Source organism: Rattus norvegicus, chromosome 15, assembly GCF_021556685.1.
Source record: "Rattus norvegicus strain SHRSP/BbbUtx chromosome 15, alternate assembly SHRSP_T2T, whole genome shotgun sequence".
Lineage (NCBI taxonomy): Eukaryota > Metazoa > Chordata > Mammalia > Rodentia > Muridae > Rattus > Rattus norvegicus.
The window spans coordinates 85,977,473-85,995,929 of record NC_141548.1 but is presented as its reverse complement, the minus strand read 5'-3'; the positions used below and the strand labels follow the sequence as shown (position 1 = coordinate 85,995,929).

The 18,457-nt window shown below is 44.1% G+C and overlaps 1 long non-coding RNA gene across 3 annotated transcripts; it reads left to right on the top strand.

Annotated features, from left to right (window-relative positions):
• Nucleotides 1-6,989: 6,989 nt before the first annotated feature.
• On the top strand, nt 6,990-16,725 carry LOC100909907 (uncharacterized). Of its 3 annotated transcripts, XR_015639047.1 has the most exons (3): nt 6,990-7,022; nt 12,546-13,305; nt 16,069-16,725. It is a non-coding gene; the product is annotated as an uncharacterized LOC100909907 (long non-coding RNA). The 3 variants fall into 3 exon arrangements; XR_015639045.1 differs by lacking the exon at nt 16,069-16,725 and having other exon boundaries at nt 12,546-13,411; XR_015639046.1 differs by lacking the exons at nt 6,990-7,022; nt 16,069-16,725 and adding an exon at nt 11,483-12,368 and having other exon boundaries at nt 12,546-13,411.
• The last annotated feature ends 1,732 nt before the right edge of the window (nt 16,726-18,457 follow it).

The window sequence follows — 18,457 nt, the reverse complement described above, 5'->3', positions numbered from 1 at the left end:
CCCGAACCAGCATCCATCAGACCACCCAACTGATTAATGATAGCAAACCAAAGTGGAAAAGGAGAAGCCACTGAAGAAACAGACACAACAACCATCTGTCAAGCTCAGGGCTGGTGATAGCCACGTACCCTGCAGTACTTGACTCTCTAGCACCACTCCATGGAGACCCGCTGAGCAGCCGAACACTTCAAAAGTACCGTCAAAATTATCCCTGCACAGGTACACGGGTCAGTTAGCCAGAGGGCTCAGAGAGCACCCCACAAGCTAAAGCCTCTGCCCTGTGTGCATAGCTTCTGTCTTAATGTGTTACAGAATCACAGATGCCTTTCTCCTGTGCCTATCTGCCGCTTGCACCAATCGATGGGCAAGTTAAAGGGAGATCAGATAATCTTTTTCTTGAGTACCTTCAGCCCTTAAAAATCTTTCTGACTCTTCCGGTAAAGCAGCATTGCTTTTGCTTACTAGTTTATGTATTTGACAATAAGCATGTATCATTTATTAAATCCTGTCTGTGTTTTATATTGCTCATAACAGCAAGTCCAGAATCCCATGTCAGCATTGTCAGCTACATCAGCTTTATTCCTGCAGTGGGCTTCGTGAGAAATGAGGTCTGACATCCCCCCCATCTCACCCCTGATATGTATCTTTAGCATAGATGCCAGACATCACTTGCTCATTTTACTTCTTCCTCTAAACATTTTACTCTACTGAGTATGGAATTTTTATTCGTTTGGCTTCTAATAATCAGTCCACAGCATATGCCATAACTGAGCAATCCATGAAAAGCTCTCACACAAGAATCAAAACCAAAATTAGTGTCTACACACAATGCAACTATAGCATTCCAAGCTAAGTATTCCAAGGATCCAGGTCAACAGATCAGAGAGATATTTGCACATCAATGTTTATTATAGTCTTAGTCTCAACTGCTAAGTTATAGAATCAATCTAGGAGTTCAACGACAGAAGACTAGATGAAGAAAACAAGACATATATATATATGTATATGTATATATATATAGGCATTTTTCTAGCCATAAAGAAGATAAAAGTTATGTTACTTGCAGGAAAGCAGACACAATTGAAAATACTAAAATAAAGTAAATCAAGCCAGTCTTGGAATGATAAATATCATGTTTTCTTTCATTTATGGGCTCTCTCTCTCTCTCTCTCCCTCTCTCTCTCTCATATATATATTATAATAGTATATACTAATATACTAAACATATATATATATAAATTAGTAAGTGAGCACACACACACACATGCACACACACACACACACACACACACACACACACACACACACACGACATGAAAATAGAAATGAAACGGTATAGGGGAACAAAATGGCTAATGTGAGGAGGAGAGACGAGAAAAGGGGGGGGGGGGAAGCCGGGGAAGACACTCAACACACAACACAGACTTGTATGAAAACATCCTGGAAAACAAAAATAACAGCTTGATTTTCACTTCCCTTTAGATTCTAACCAAACACAGTAGTTTCCCTTATTTTCCTGTAAGCCTGTTTCATTTAACCTCTCTTGGCACTATTTTTTAGACAGGATTTTCGGCATGCCTAGAAAAGAAATAGACTTTGAGTAATTAGAGACAGAAATTACTTTAAAGACACTGGGAATTTCACATACATAATCAAAAGTCTTGAGAAGCCTATTCTCAATGTTACAGTTATAACCGATTCCGAGACTCACACACAGGATTTATTAGACAAAGCAGCTGCTAACGTGAAATCTCATGGCACAGTCAGGAACTGTAAATACTAGACCCTGCTGCTGGAGACATGGACGCTAGGAGACGTTTGCTACAGCACTCCTGAGTGTTCAAATACATTCTCAGATGCCCAGTGTGCAGAACAGGTGGACCTAGTCCTCAGCCCAACTCCAGGTCCTCATAGCAAGGCATGGAAAGGTGAAGAGTTAACACGTCGTCTCAAGGAAAACAGTTCTCACACAAAGATGGGCTTTAGGCTTGGGTATAAAGCACAACTTAACAAAAATGTCTGCATCTCTGAGCTGCAGGCCTAGGGAGAAACGGGTGGTGCTAGACAGAGGTGGGTGTGGCTTGCCCATTTCCTTCACTTTGAATTTCAACGTAAGCTGGGTTTCCTCTTTTTCTTTTTTCTTTCTTCTTTTTTTTTTTTTTTTTTTTTGGTATCTTCTCGTTTGGTTTAGTTTGTAATTAAAAAATCAGAATAGCACACAAAACAATTGGTCTCAGTATAACAGCTTCACACACACACACACACAGACACACATACACACACAGACACACACACACACACACACACATATATATATATATACACACACATACACACACAGACACACAGACACACACACATATATATATACACACACACATATATACACACACACATATATACACACACACATATATACACACACATACACACACAGACACACACACATATATACACACACACATATATATATATGCACACACACATACAGACACACACAAACACACAAACAGAGAGAGAGACAGAGACAGAGCAAGAACTTGCTCTGTAGACCATGCTGGTCTTGAACTCAGAGGTCTGCCTGCCTTTGCCTCCAGATTTCTGAGATTAAAGACATTCACCACCACATCTGGCTAAGTTTTCATTTTTCTTTCTTTTCTTTCACTCCCGAGAAACAATCTAAGTTACGCTTTGCTCTTATCAAGCAAGATCAAGATTATCCAAGCAATCCAATGTAGGTTTGTCTGCTTAGAGACAAATGTTAGCAGTGTCCTTAAAAAATAGATCCCTGTCCCTCTGCCATGTGAGTATGTAGCAAGAAGGTGGTCCCCAAGGAACCAGGACACAGACACTTATCTGTCAGACAGCCCCATGACCATGACCCTGTCCATCTCCAGAACTGTGACAGACACATTTCTATTGCTTATGATACGGTTTGCACTGCAGCGTAGAGCACAAGGACATCTCTCAGAGAACCAGAGAGCACTAAGCACACAGGACACCATATACAGCATCACGACCAGGAGCTAAAACAAAACTTTCAACCATGAAAACTCAGTCACTTTGTAGAAAAACAAATGCTAGTGTTCTCGAAGTACAGAGTAGAAAGAAACGCATGATCGATTCCCCATGCAAGTCCAAAAAAAGACTCAGCCGCTAAACCCAGCTTGAGTTAATTAAAATGCAGCGATAAACATATTTAAAGTGTGCTATTTTTAACCCACCACAGTCATGAAGGCTATTCCCTCTAGATTAACTAACTTCCTAAAGTATAATTTAATCATTTCACTGTTTTCCTCATGTTTCTCACTGATTCTCAAAACAGAACCCAGCTTTAGGACCATGGAGAAAGGACAGGACATTAAGAGACAAAGCTTGATTTAAATCACCAAGAAGTCCTTTCTCCCTTTGCTAGAATGTTTTTCCTGTTAACATGACCACATATTAAAGATTCTGTTCTCAGAGCAGAAGAGGGAACGCAGCCTCCTAATTCTCCCACGGGATGACCCTAGCGAGTCATGCAGCTCCGCAAAGTTCATTCTCCACACTTGCAAACTTGGACACTTTGTTTTCCAGCCCTGAAAGGAAGTCATGGGTTTGTTGCCAGGCCCCACGCGTGCACTCCTCCCCACGCATGTGCTCCTCCCCACCCCATGCTGGTTCTTTCCGTTTACCTTCATAGGTCAAAGTCATTGGCCAAAGAAGAAAAAAAAAAAAAAAGCCCACAAATTATACAGCCATGAATTCTGAGTCGGGTAAGCAAAAGATAACCAAGTGACACAGCATAACACCCTGTTACCAACTTAAGCTGTGTTTGGCCATTAATCAACATAAAACATAACCATAAGCAATAAGAGACGGCGACATGGGAAATTGACAATGATAAAAAAAATGTTCAGTACATCAAAAGTAGAAAAAAATACAGAGGTGTTAAAATTAGGGATGAATTGTTCTTACGTGAACCACAAGACCTCTTCCTGATGGGTTGTGTGACCAAACACCTTGGACGGTGACACAGAGGTCTGTCTTGGCCCCACTTCCTATGTCTGGGTTCTTGCACCTCCATCTTCCTCTCGCTCTGGTGTAACTGACACTCAAGAGTGGCTGTGTCCCCTCCCATGCAGGGGCCTGACAGAAGAGCCCTGTTTTGACGTTCCCGTAGCCCTCTCTCCCTTTGTAATTAGGCGGTTACATGTAATCTTTCCTGAAAATGTACGCATGCCAATGTACGTGCTCTTCACATAAATCAGTAGTTGAGATCCACCTGCCCTGCCTTTCACACTCACCGTCTATCTGTGCTCTGCTCTTTGGCCCCTTCACTCACTAGTTCTCCTCCTCCTTACGCATACAGATGCTTAAATTGTCTGCTCCTCCTGGGACTCTGCCCAGCCCTCATAGACCCACCATTTCCATTTATGTTTCCACCTGCACCCCCAAGTCTGTTCTAATTTTTTCTGCTATGATTTAGCCTTTACTAGACCTCGTGTGTTTTATCTTGCATGAATGAAACTGTCTTGGGATGTCACAGCAACCTTTCCATTTTGTCCTGGCAACCCCTAGCCCCATCTCCCTCCCCTTATTTAAATTTTCAACGAGATTAAAGATGACATTAACTGGTGATGAAACTTTAATTTGGACTAAGGGAGATTTTTGTGGGATTTCAGGAAAAAGCTTTTTTATTTTAAATAGTAATAACCAAATAAAATGTCATCTTTGCGCTGCGGAGATAGTTCCATAAAGTGCTTAACCTTGCAAGGATGAGGACAAGAATTCTATTCTAAGACCTAAATTTAAAAAAAAGAAAATGCTGAGTCCGATGGTGCTTATAAGCCCAGCAGGGTTGGCTGCAAGACCCCTGAGCTCAGAGGCCAGCCAGTCTAGACTCCTTTACAAATTCCAGGTCAGTGAGACAGCCTGTCTCAAAAAAGAAAGATTAGCAGCTTCCTAGGAATAACTTCCAAGTCCTCTTGATACTATGTGCATGAATGTGCACATGTGAACACCAACATGCAAAAACACACACACACACACATACACACACACAAGTGTCTATGAAGATTACTAATTTTTCAGTGAAAAATATTATAAACTTATTCTTAATTCAACCAATGTATTGAGTGTTTCATATGTCCTGGAGATAAAAAGACTTTAAATTAAGAGAGAAACTCATTAGAGAAGTAGATGTGCAAATAATTAAATGACGCTAGCATGTATCCTGCAGTAGATACATTATTTATATGGAAAAAAATTACAGACCCAAGTGCCAGACTTTCATAGCTCTATTATAGCGTTTTAGAACACAATACACTGGGTGTTCATGTTGCTGTCACTGCAGACTTTAGTCTTTTGAGGAACAGAACTATTCTTTGGACATCTCCACTACCTAGGAAATCACTGTACCTGTGTGTGGTAGTCACGTGATGATTGCTGAAGGGAGTTGCAGAATTAAGTTATGCTTAGTGCCAAGAGAAAGATTTATGAGTGGACAGGCAGAAGAGATTATATCTGAACTAAACCTTGGAAGATTAGCTGGAAATTTCCATGGATATGAAATAATAAACTGGGATTTGTAAAATCACGGGCAGTGTGAAATGACAATAAAAATAATAACAATTGTCACATTGGACATGCAGTATGGCAGGACGTCTGCTGCATTTAATCCTTACATCCACTGTGCAATTAACAGAAGCATACTTTTGCAGCTGGGGCAGCCGAGACGTGTAATCATTTTTTAAAAAAATAACGAAGATAATAACAGCGTGTCCATCTTCACACTACAGCTGAGGAGTGAGACTGACATTTACACCCCACCCCACCCCCTACCATTATCAAGGGACACAATGAGTCTATTATCCAAAGCCCTCAGGCTAGACCACACTGGACAGTCATTCAGAAATACCAGCTCCTGCATCTAACCCGCTCATCACTGCCGCCGCCGCCTCTCTGAGTGGATATCCATCTGTCCTCCCACCCTTGTGACTCTCATTTCCGTGACTCAGCTCTGCTGTCTGCCAGCTGCTCCTCTCTCTGCTTAGCCTCTGTTTCTCGTTAGTATGTTTCTGTTTCTAGTTACAATGTTTCTGTTTCTAGGATTCTCTCCTCCTCCTCCTCCTCCTCCTCCTCCTCCTCTTCCTCCTCCTCCTCCTCCTCTTCCTCCTCCTCCTCCTCCTCCTCTTCCTCCTCCTCCTCCACCTGTCTCTGTCTCATTTTCGTGTCTTTTGAGAGATCCTCACTGTACTAGAGGAATCATCTAAAGTCGCCTACCCCTTGTGGGCTTGCACAGCCCAGCAAGCACCTCCTGTTTTGGAAATGTCCAAGTTCAGACTAAGGTAGGAATAGAATACATAGCCCATGGTAGTGAAGGAACCAATGTTGCTTCTTCCCACCCACATCGCCTGTTGACAAGCAAGTCATTTGGCTTAAGATAGACAAGTAGAGACCTCTGAAGCTTCACTCCATCCAAGGATCAGCAGGAGAGGGAGCCAGCAGGCCGAAAATGCTTCTCACTTGGTACAACTTCTGCTGTTCCTCCCCCTGCCCCGAAGCAGATGCTCCAAGAACTCTCTTTTCTAAATTTCTTGCAGGCTACTGAAGGCATGTGAGCCAGCCGTCAATTCAGTGAATTTCCTATCGAGGTTAAATTAAATGGAGTGATTTTATTTCTTGTAAACAGAAACCCAGAAAGAACTGTAGTTTTGTCTCTCACATCTGAGCTGACTTTGGCTACTGTAAACAGGAACCCAGAAAGAACTCCTGTAGTTTTGTCTCTCACGTCTGAGCTGACTTCGGCTATTCTTAACCCAATCTGCTGAGCTCAGTGTAGCAAGGCCATGGGACCTAACTCACAGAAACTACTGTCTACAGACCCGTTTGTGGCCTCTGTGTTCAGGAGGGGGCTGGAGGCTGTTTCTTTGCCTCCACAATCTAAACAGAAGAGCTGATGTCATGCTTATATCCTGACATTAACCAGTGAAAATCTGAAGATACTTGAGAAAGAGACAAGGATGGAGACAAGGATTGAGGTAGGACTCCGGGAGAGGTGCATCTGAAAGGTGGGAGGCATCATGTCCCCGTCCCCTGGAGTGAAGAGATAAGCAGAAGTTTGTAAAGGCAGGCACGTTTAATGAGCTGAGAGAACTGGACAGAATTATGTAAATAGCCTGTTTCCTCTGGGACAGGAGAGCCAAGGTCATCTGCTGGCAGTGTGGGAGTGAGAGGAGGATTTGCTAAGATGACTGAAGGCTGCCAGGAGAAGCCAGGGAAAGAGGAGGAGCTAGGGAAGGAGGCTCCCAGGAGCTGGCAGGAGGATTGTATGCTGGGCAGAGGCAACTGTTTCTATTTGCGCCTACTAAGAGCGATTAGCCACTCCACAGACACATCTCGGACAAAGGACAGGCAAATCTTCTCTGAAACTTTTCCAGAGCAAAATCAGGGACTTACAAACTCGAACTAATTTCACAATACAACAAAAAGTTTAATGCAGCGTTCCAGTCTTGTAGCACTGCAGCTACTCAAACTGAGCCCCATTGCTGGTCTGTAAGGTAATAAGGACTGGACCAAAGAGAGCCAGCGACTGCTGAAATTTGTTCTTAAAGAATCTGGATGTTTGTCTGATCCAATTCCTTTTGAGATGAAGTTGTCAACTTGGTATAGCCAAGTGTGAAAGGAAAGTCAGGCAAAAATACCCTTATCAGATACTCACCAGATACACTGGTCAAAATACCAGAGTATTTAGAATTGACATTCTTGTAGACAAACTGTTAAAGGTGATTTTTAAAAAGTATTATTGGTGAAAAACATAGCCATTGGAACAGCCCGTATTTATACTGAGAATAGAAAGCTCATGTCTCAAGCCTCTGAGAAGTAACTTGACTGGTTTGGGCACTGTGTGTGTGTGTGAGTGTGTGTGTGTGTGAGTGTGTGTGTGTGTGTGTGTGTGTGTGTGTGTGCAGGGATCCACATACTGAAATTAGTTCTTAACACACCCTGTCTGCTGGAGCTGGGGAGCAACTGAGCCGATAACCTAAGTTGCAGGCTTCATTGTGAAGTGCCAGTTAGACTCCCAAAGTCCAACTGTGTTTCTGACACATCAGGAAGTGAAGAGCAGGACCAGCCGGCCAGGCCCAAATGAAGACAGCAAGCATCTGGATACAATTCAACCAACATGCGACTTTGGCTCTTGTTGCATTTTGAATGACAAACAAGTCTAGAAGAAGTGTCCTGTCTGAGAATCAGACTAGTAGTGGGCACCGTGCGGAATAGGAAGAAGCGGGGTAGAATTCCAGGAGAAGTTTGTCTTCTCACTGAGTGGCTCAGAAAAAAGCAGCTTGATCCTAAAAGAATGAGAGCTCAGTAGTCTAAGGGTTGCTTTACCTAACTCTTCTGAGGTGCAGGGGCTTCAAGTCAGCACAAACCGAGTCATAATAGAGACTAAAATGCATCCTCCATCTCTTGTTCTTTACAAACCCCAAAGCATCACACCCTTCAAGGATGACTCTAAAGCAGTCGGGTTTTTATTTGAGACTGGATTTACCCTGGAGAGAAACAAAAAGATACTTCCGTTGAAACTTGCTGTAACTCGTCGCGGTCGCTAGAGGGCAGTCATGACCCTGAGGATACGGGGTTAGGGCTTAGATCACAGCTTTAAAATGAAAGCCCCAGGCAGGATTGTAAAGGCATTTTTGTTTGAGGAGAAAAGAGGAAGGGGAAAGAGAAAATAGCACCTTGTTGATCATATTCCTGGGGAATTAATGAGAAACAGCAGTCACTAGGTCCCACAAGCCTGTGCACATTTTTCTTTCTGGGAGAACAGACGACTCCTGCCGGTGCCTTCGGATGGCAGTTGTAGGACCGTGATTCAGCATGTGGAATGGAATGAGGTCAGGTCCTCAATCCACTTGGTGATTTAACCTGCCTACGAAATAGCAAAAGATCAAGGTGGCCGGGCAACCGCACCACAACAAAACACATATCACTGCCACCTGACGTTATGGAGCTTTCTACCGCAGCTATATTGGTAGGCTGTTAGTGGGGAGTGTGTGTGTGTGTGTGTGTGTGTGTGTGTGTGTGTGGGCGCGCACATGTATGTGTGTGCCTCTGTGTGTGTGTGTGCGCGCGTGTGTGTATGTGTGTGTATGTGTGTGTGTGCATGCCTCTGTGTGTGTGTGTGTGTTTGATATGTTATGCCTTTTTAGATTGTGAAGTCAAAATTATTCTATTAAAAAAAAATCCCCACAGCTCTAGTTAACCCACGCTATTTGTGGGAGGTCAGGAAGAAGTGACTCACATGACCACAAAAAAAAAAAAAAAAAAAAAAAAAAAGCTTGTGAAAACGGAGATGAAATGGTGACAGGCATCTGATCTCTAAGGCTCTGAAAACAAACCTTTCTTTACAGTGAATTGGGTGGGGTAGGGGTGGGGAAGATCAAGAAATGATTCTAAATATTAAGGAAAACATCCGTTCCAAAGCTCATAGAAAATGTTAATGTGCCGAGCACGCAATGTTTTCTGTTAGTTCCGTGCTCAAATGTGGCTCTTAGCCATTTTACATAGGAAAATCCCTGTACTGGACCGTATATCAGGACGTATTTTGGACATCTGGGATTGCTGAACTCTTTACGGGAATGCGACCGCAGTGTTTGCAGATGCCGACAGCAGCTGAAGACTCCTTGGGGACATCAGGCATGCATCTGAAGAATGAGAACAGAAGTCAGGCATCCCAGCGCAGATCTAATGGCCAGTGTCCATCCTTCCACGAGACCATCCTGGATCCTTGAAGGAGACGTCTTTTGGATGCTTTGAGAAATACCCAAGCCCTAGTTCCTCAAAGTGAAATGATTTGCCCCATCTTGTCGGCAGTAAAAAGAAATGAGAGAAAAACTTAGCTCTGTGACCATTGCTCCATCTGTCTACAACATAGCTGCAACTGATTTATGGAACATACTTCTACATACTGTATTTTTAGTTAGTAAAATGGGGGCAAAGAGAAACAAGTCATACGATCAAATGTTAAGATATCCTATCACGAGTCTTTGGACCACACTTTGTTCTAACCTCCTCTCTGAGGATCTATGTGACCTTGGACTGACTGTTCCAATTCTTTCCATAACAGAGATTTGCATGGGGACAGTAGGGTGGGAGTATTTGGTCTTGTGGGTTCACTGTGACCCTTGTACTTACAGGAAGAGACAAGTCCTGTGAGTCCTGAAGAAACCTTCATGGACTGCACGCTGAGTGCCAAGGGGGTTTTAGATGCCTACTTCTTTTGCAGCAGAGAGCGTAGCCTATCTGCCGTGTAACGTTCAAGGCAAGTTCGTACACAGGAGTGAAAGTGGATATCCTAAAGTGCCTGCAAGTCTTAGACTGTCCGATGCCTGGGTAAAATGTGCAGCTGAACAGACTATAGCGAGTTCCCTCCGATGCTTGCCTGGTCTTGTCAGGAAATAGAAGTGTGCTTCATCATTGCTAATTGTACCTTTTAGGCCGTTCAACAATTATTGCACACTCCTAAAGCGTAGTAGCTGTGTTTCACACATTCTAGAAATTCTCAGGACCACACTGCTCATTTGTAACTCACCAAAGGGCAACTGCATCGATGAGATTCCGATGCTAAGGGAGGAAGGGGCTCACCTCACATATTTTCATGGTTTCCCTTCACTTCCAATGTACCTTAGCCATCTGTCTAGAGGCGAAAGCTGGAGCTTGTTCATATGCAAATTAAAAATAAACCTGATGAGCTGGAGAGATGGCTCAGGGGTTAGGTGCATTAGCTGCTCTTCCAGAGGTCCTGAGTTCAAATCCCAGCAACCACATGGTGGCTCACAGCCATCTGTAATGGGATCTGATGCCCTCCCTCTTTCATTCTTTCTCTGTTCCTTTCCACTTTGTTTCATTTCTTCTCATTATTATACTTTTAAGTAGACAAAATGAAAAAGCTGGTGTTTCTTCTTTTGAAAATACAAACAGTAAGAGAAACGTGAAGAGACCCGGCATCTCCCCAAAATGGCCCTGAATTGTCTTTAGTGCAACATACTGATGATTGCTTTTCCACAGAGGGAAAATGGAAGATTTGTAGTTTTAGTTATCTATGGTGTACTGCTTAAATGTCAGAATACCCCCAAAAGCTTTGCTTTTTAATTAACATACAAAGCAACAGGTTTCTTTATGGCATCCCTTGCGTTGTTTCTGTGGGTCCTTCCAGCCCTCGTCTTCTCTCTGCTTCTCCATTCTTATTCTTCCCCCATTCTAACCCACTCCCACAGAAATACATGCAAAGGAAATTTAGAAGCTAGAGTCCATATCTGAGGAAGAACATGGGGCATTTGTCCCACATTGTCTCATTTGTAATATTTTCTACTCCCGCAAGTTTTATTTTTCTTTATGACTGAGTAAAATTCCCTTGTGTGGGGGTTGGGGATTTAGCCCAGTGGTAGAGGCCCTGGGTTCGGTCCCCAGCTCCGAAAAAAAGAAAAGAAAAAAAAAATCCCTTGTGTGTTGTATGTGCAACATTTTCATTGTTCCATCATCTATGATGGACGTCTAGGCAGTTCTGTTCTCTTCATGTCTACAACTCATTATACAAAAACACAATGGTTTCCAGGCTGTACAGACTTTTGAAGATGCTTTACCTGCTCTTCAAGTAGGCCATGATTTTTCATAATATTGTGGGATCCTTTGACTAATAAAATAAAAGGAGGGAGCTGCCCAGAAGATTCAGAAGGTAAAACCACCAGCTGCCAAGCCTGAAGACTGGAGTTCAAGCACCGGGCCCCACACAGTGAAAGGAGAAAACAGACTCCCTCAAGCCGGCCTCTCACCTTCAATCATGTTGCAGAATGTGCACACAATAAATAAACAAACAAATAATAAAATACGTAAATAAAACGGAAACATGATTATCAAAACAATGCAGAATAATCCACGTGTGGTGGTGTATGACTTTAATTCCAGGGCTCGGAAGGCAGAGGGAGGCAGACCTCCGTGAGTTCCAAGCCTGCCTTATCTACATATCAAATTCCAGGACAGCCAGGACTACACAGGGAGACCCTGCCTCAAGAAAACAAAAGATCAGAACAAAAAGAGAGATTGACTCGTGCCTGATGTGCTCACAACCAGTTAACTCTTCACCAAACGGTCTTCCTTTCCACTTGAGCACACTGCTAAAGAATGGCCACTGCCACTTCCCAGCCGGGCAAAGCCCCATGACTGGGCATTGGTCAAAGGAGCACAAAGAGAAGCGATGAGGATTGCTTCCGGGCTTGGCACCTGCACCTCCCAACCATAGTTCTTCCTCTCTTGTTTTCCCATTCATCCTTTCTGAAGCCTAAGGATCCAGAGAAGCTTCTAGACATCTAAACTGCTACTTGGAGGTAAGTTACCCAGAAGGCTTGACTAGCCAAGCCAAAGCTATAATATAATTGTTTATGAACAATAAACTCTATCTAGGAATCTCTCTATGCCAATTTCAAATTTTGAAGATTCGAAGTTCTGTTTAACTTTCGTAAATTTACCAAAAGCCATTTAAAGTTTTTTCTTTTCTGTTCTAGAAATGAATGCACCTAACCCATGTCACCCCCAAAAGAGAAATTACTCCCAACTAGTTTTGACCTCTACCTATCTGAGGAAACAGCATTATTCTAAAGATCTTCATGGATGCCGGGGAGTCAAGGTCCCCGGAAGTGTGGATGTGGCTATCCGCCCACCTCTCCCTACCATTAATCCAGGAAGCATCAACTGCCAAAGGCACCTGGAATAGACAAATAAAAAAAATCAGTGAATACAAGCTATAGTCAGGAAACCAATGGGGAGGAAACCAACAAGGGGGGCCTTCCTCTGGGACATGAGTAGATGGGGGTGGGTAGAGACCCACAAAGCAACAATGTTTGGTATGGAGATTACCTGAAGGACTGGACAGGGAAAAGCTATGAAGAAATGGAGAAAGAACATGAGGAAGTGAGCGGCAGAGATTGGAGAAGACTCCCCTCCACGGTCTCCAAAGAACCCTACAATTCGGATCAGGAATGGAGAGGAAGTAGTAACCGCCATCTTGGATCCATCCTTCCTGGCCTCCTCAGTATCTTCCCCGTCTCTTTTCTATTCCATACCTAACCTACTTTCTAGCTGTGCTGTTACCGTGTCACCTCTGTGTCCCCCAGCCTTCTTTTGAGACAGCTACATGATTTCCTGAGTGTTTGCATGGGAAGTTTGAAGTACAGCTAACTAAAGTAAATACAAAAGACAGACGGACCAACTGAGAAAGAACCTTCTCATTCTTGTCCTGGCCATGCTCCACGATCAGGCTTAAAGGTATACCCCAGACCTGAGCCCACAGTCACAGCAATTCTTACCTGCCAGCAGTGCTTTTGTCCCGATATGAAAGTAAATAAATCTTGCCCTCATTTTTTTTCCTCCCTGATTCTCTGGAATTTGCTGCCACTGAGGAAGATTGAGCAATTGATTTCTCTGAAGGGAACACCCCTTTTTCTGGGAAAACTTAAACACATTCCTTCCTAGAAGAGAAAGGAAAGACCAAAAGGCTTTTGGCAATATTTTCAGACCTAATTATCTAAGAAAACGACATTTCACAATTATGAGACAGTATGGTAGCAAAAGTTTTGATTTGACGTTGTCTGTTCTTGCCAAAGGTTTTAGAGATCCTTTACTCTCATTTGGCCCAAGGCAGCTAGGTCTTGTCCAAGGCCTTGTAGAGACAACTAGACGCCTATAGTTGGTGCTTTTGCTTAAGGGAATTAGACTGAGACTGGAAGCCTCCCTTGTCCTTTTGAGCCCTAGAGCACTGGGCTGACTTGGGGACTCTGTCCTTTGTCTCTTTATCTATGACAAAGAGGGGGGAGATGGACAAAGCTGCCATGTCCTTCCCCCCTTTGCTCGCCTCCGTCCTCGCTGCCAGCACAGACTCTCTTTCTTCCTATATTCAACCTCAGTGTAAGAGTTCTCTTGGCACTAGAGTGGGATCTTTCTGACCTCTCACTCTAAAGCAAGCCCTCAATAATTCCCTATCACGTTGCCCTGATTTCTTTTCATTCACAGAAATATTCACATTTGATAAAAAAAATCACTGAATATTTTATGAGTAATTCCTTCTTATCTGAAATAATTCTCTCCCTCTTTTTTAAAGATCTACTAATTTATTATATGTAAGTACACTGTAGCTGTCTTCAGACACACCAGAAGAGGGCATCAGATCTCATTCCAGATGGTGTGAGTCACCATGTGGTTGCTGGGAGTCGAACTCAGGACCTCTGGAAGAGCAGTCAGTACTCTTAACTGCTGAGCCATCTCTCCAGTCTGAAATAATTCTCTTAAGAACCTTCTCGGTTTCCATTGTCGATCATATGCACCCCCGCCCCCATACACATACACTTTAGACTTGAGTTAGATGAGTCTTCAGACTTGGTCTGCTTGCTCCTCACGGCACACTTCCGCGTCTAGCATTCAGTGCGTAACCAGCAGTCAGTGAACGAGAAAGTGCGCAAACTCAAAGTGCGCTGCGAGGCATGTAGATATTTGATCTTGTTGATCTTGGGGCGCTTCCCAAGAATGAGGAGATCCCGTGTGATGAGATAACAGGAGATTTGTATCCTAAAGCCAGATCTGAGGGAGAAGCTGGGGAGAGGTAGGAATGAGGTAGACCGAGAGCGGGGAAAGAAAGGCTTTCTATGAGCTCCCGCTAGGAACAAACTCAGCACGAGGGACACAGTAGAGAAACATCTGTGCTCCTCTTTTGTATTTCGGTATCCGTAATAGACACATTAAGCCGGAGGCCATTCTTCCCGGGCTTCCTAAGCCATTTGAGATGTAACAAGGTGTTAGATCTGTGATATTTATCTCCCAGTGGTGGTGTGCGGATTAAAATGGATTAAAGTACGTAATGTCTGTAGCATGCTGCTGCAGAACGAACATTCGCCTCGGCTGCTTGGACCCCTCCTCCCCGGGACTGTGCGCACGGCCCTCAGCACACACCACCCTTTTCAGCATGTACACATGTTTGAAATAATCCCCTGTCGCTGCATCTTTCCCCATTACCTCCCTGCCTCTCTGATCCCAGTCCAGAACAAAGCTTCCAAAATGAGCTCCCCTCCGTCAGCGGTAGGCCCACCATAATCCAATTACAGACGCTGCTCATTCCAAAGCCACCATGGATTTCCTATTGTCACAAACCAGGAGCACATTCAGAATCTTCTGTCTTTGCATCTTCCCACATTCCTCAGTGCTCATTGTTTGAATTCCTTTTTCTTGGTCGTACAGACACCACACCCAGCAAGTCTCCTCTGCACTGGTGTCGCCACTCCCTGAGTCTCTGCAATGCCTTTTATACTTAATTTTTAAATGTTGCAGGTCCCTAACACGTGGCCTTTTAAACTTCTCTTCCGTCAATATTCTCATCCACGTCTATTTTTTACATCCATTTATATGTCAACTCCCAAATCAATATCCTCTAAACGTGTGTCCCAGAGTGAGATCTGTCTATTCGAGTGTTTATGTGCCGTGTTTGTACGCATGGCGTAAGTGCATCACAAGCGTTATGTGCAACAAATCGGGCTCCTACTTGTCCCCAGGGCAGTCCAAACCTGTATGCTCCTCCTGCAGCCTTTTCCGTGTTTTTTTTTTTTTCTTTTTCCTGAGCTGGGGACCGAACCCAGGGCCTTGCGCTTCCTAGGCAAGCGCTCTACCGCTGAGCTAAATCCCCAACCCCTCCTGCAGCCTTTTCCATGCTGGTAAGTTTTGTAGAAAATGGGAGATTTCTTCTTTAACTGTTGGGCATGATGTACCGCTAGGTCCCGCCAATCTTTTCTCCCAGTCTGTCTCCTCCTAACCATCTCTGCTTCCTTCTCTAAGGCCTCTACCCTCATCACCTCTCACCCAAAGTAATGTGAGCTCCCCACCAGCTTGTTCCCACTATCTGAATACAACAACAGCCTAAGATAATATTCTAACAATTAATTTTGGTCATAACCGATAGACTAGAATTTACTTTATCCAAATCCGACCCAATGTACCTAGCTTCTGCCCACACAAAACGTTTAGTCCCTTCTCCCTTCCCTTAAGACAGACCACGGTTCTTCTCAGAAGTCCCGGCGCCATTACTGTGAAGAGACATCAGGAACGAGGCAACTTCTTGAGAAGAAAGCTTTTAAATGGAACCTTGCCACAGTTTCAGAGGGTTAGCCAACTGGAGCATGGTGTCAGGGAGGCAGGCATGGTGCTGGAAAAGCAGCCAGGAGCTACCTTCTGACCCATGGGCAGCAGAAAGAGGGAGAGACCCCGGGCCTGGCAGTGGGCTTTTGAAACTTCAAAGCCACTCCCAGTGATACACTCCTCCAACAAGGACATAACTCCTAGTCGGCTCACCCGCTGGGGACTAAGCATTCAAACAAATGAGCCCATGGGGGCCATTCTCATCCAAACCATCACAGTCCTCTTCGGCTGCTGCTTTTGCAGAACTGTTTCACCACGGGATGGCACCTTCTTTGCATACAATCTCTGAGGGTCCGCACTGAAGAATTACCATGATTTGGTAATCTAATTCCTTCCTTATATTTTCCTGTACTTTTTTTTCTTTCTTTTGTATCACTTACGTGTATAGAACTTCCTAACTAGACTGTCAACTCTGTGTTGGCCGCTACATATCAGGACCTAGCACAGGGCTTGGCCTGTAACTGCAGAGAACAAATAAACTTTAATATTTATTTTTATGACATTTAATTTTTCATATTTGTGTCTTTGTGTGTGGATGTGTGTGTATGTGTCTTATAGGGTTTTATTACAGACACCATGACCAAGGCAACTCCAATAAGGACAACATTTAATTGTGGCTGGCTTACGCGTTTAGCCGTTCGGTCCATTATCATCAAGGCAGGAACATGGCAGCATCCAGGGAGGCACTGTGCAGGAGGAGCTGAGAGTTCAGCATCTTCATCTGAAGGCTGCTAGGAGGGTCTTAAGCCCATGCCCACAGTGACACACCTACACCAACAAGGCCACACCTCCTAACAGTGCCACTCTCTGGGCCAAGCATATACAAACCACCACATTATGTGAGGGTGGAAGCCTATGAAGTCCAGAAGAAGATGGTGAATTCCCTAGAGCTGGAGTTACAGGCTGTTGCGAGCCACCCAAAGTGGGTACTGGGAATGAAAATTGGGTCCTATGGAAGAGCAGTAAGTCCTCTTAACTGCCGAGTCATCTCTGCACCCCTCCCCCAAAAACATATCCATAAGAAAATATCTGCATCACTTAGGTGTGATAACATAAAGATTGACAATAACATCGCCCTAGATCCCTTAAGGCAGTTGGGAAATTGGAAGCGTTCTGTCTTTGGGGGATTTGATGGGAAAAGATATATAGAATATCCCTGGAAGGGTTTGCACTGACCCCTGAAACCACACACTGGTTTTTCTAGTCAAAGTTACAAACAACCACTGTGATGGTTTGTATATGCTAAGCCCAGGGAGTGGCACTATTAGGAGGTGTGGTCCTGTTGGAGTAGGTGTGTCACTGTGTGTGTGTGTGGGCTTTAAGACCCTCGTCCTAGCTGCCTGGAAGCCAGAATTCTGCTAGCAGCCTCCAAATGGAGATGTAGAACTCTCAGCTCCTCCTGCACCATGCCTGCCTGGATGCTGCCATGTACCCACCTTGATGATAATGGACTGAACCTCTGAACCTGTAAGCCAGCCCTCATTAAATGTTGTTCTTATAAGAGTTGCCTTGGTCATGGTGTCTGTTCACAGCAGTAACACCCTAACTAAGACAGAAGTTGGTACCAGGAGTCAGGTATTCCTGTGACAGCCTGACCATGTTTTGGGGAGGACTGTGGAAGGTCAATTGTTTTGTGTGTCAACTTCACACAAGCTGGAGTTATCACAGAGAAAGGAGCCTCCCTTGAAGAAGTGCCTCCATGAGATCTAGCTGTAAGGCATTTTCTCAACTAGTGATCAAGGGTGGCAGGGTACATTGAGGGTGGTGCCATCCCTGGGCTGCTAGTCTTGGGTTTTATAAGAAAGCAAGCTGAGCAAGCCAGGGGAAGCAAGTCAGTTAGTACCACCCCTCCATGGCCTCTGCATCAGCTCCTGCTTCCTGACCTGCTTGAGTTCCAATCCTGACTTCTTTGGTGATGAACAGCAATCTGGAAGTGTAAGCTGAATAAACCCTTTCCTCCCCAACTTGCTTCTTGGTCATGATGTTTTTTTGTGCAGGAATAGAAACCTGACTAAGACAGCCACTTATATGGTCAGGCCAGGTCTAATAGAGTCAGCAACAGCTTGTGAAAACTAAGGCTTTGAGGTTTTAGATTTAAAGGCTTCAGTTGTTCCTGCTCCACAGCCCCGTGATGGTTGGCTTTTGTTACTGTAGAACTACAGATCTACACACCAGCTACTTTCACCATGAGAAAAAGCACTTGACCTCCACCCATACTGAATGGAAGGCAAGTCTCGAG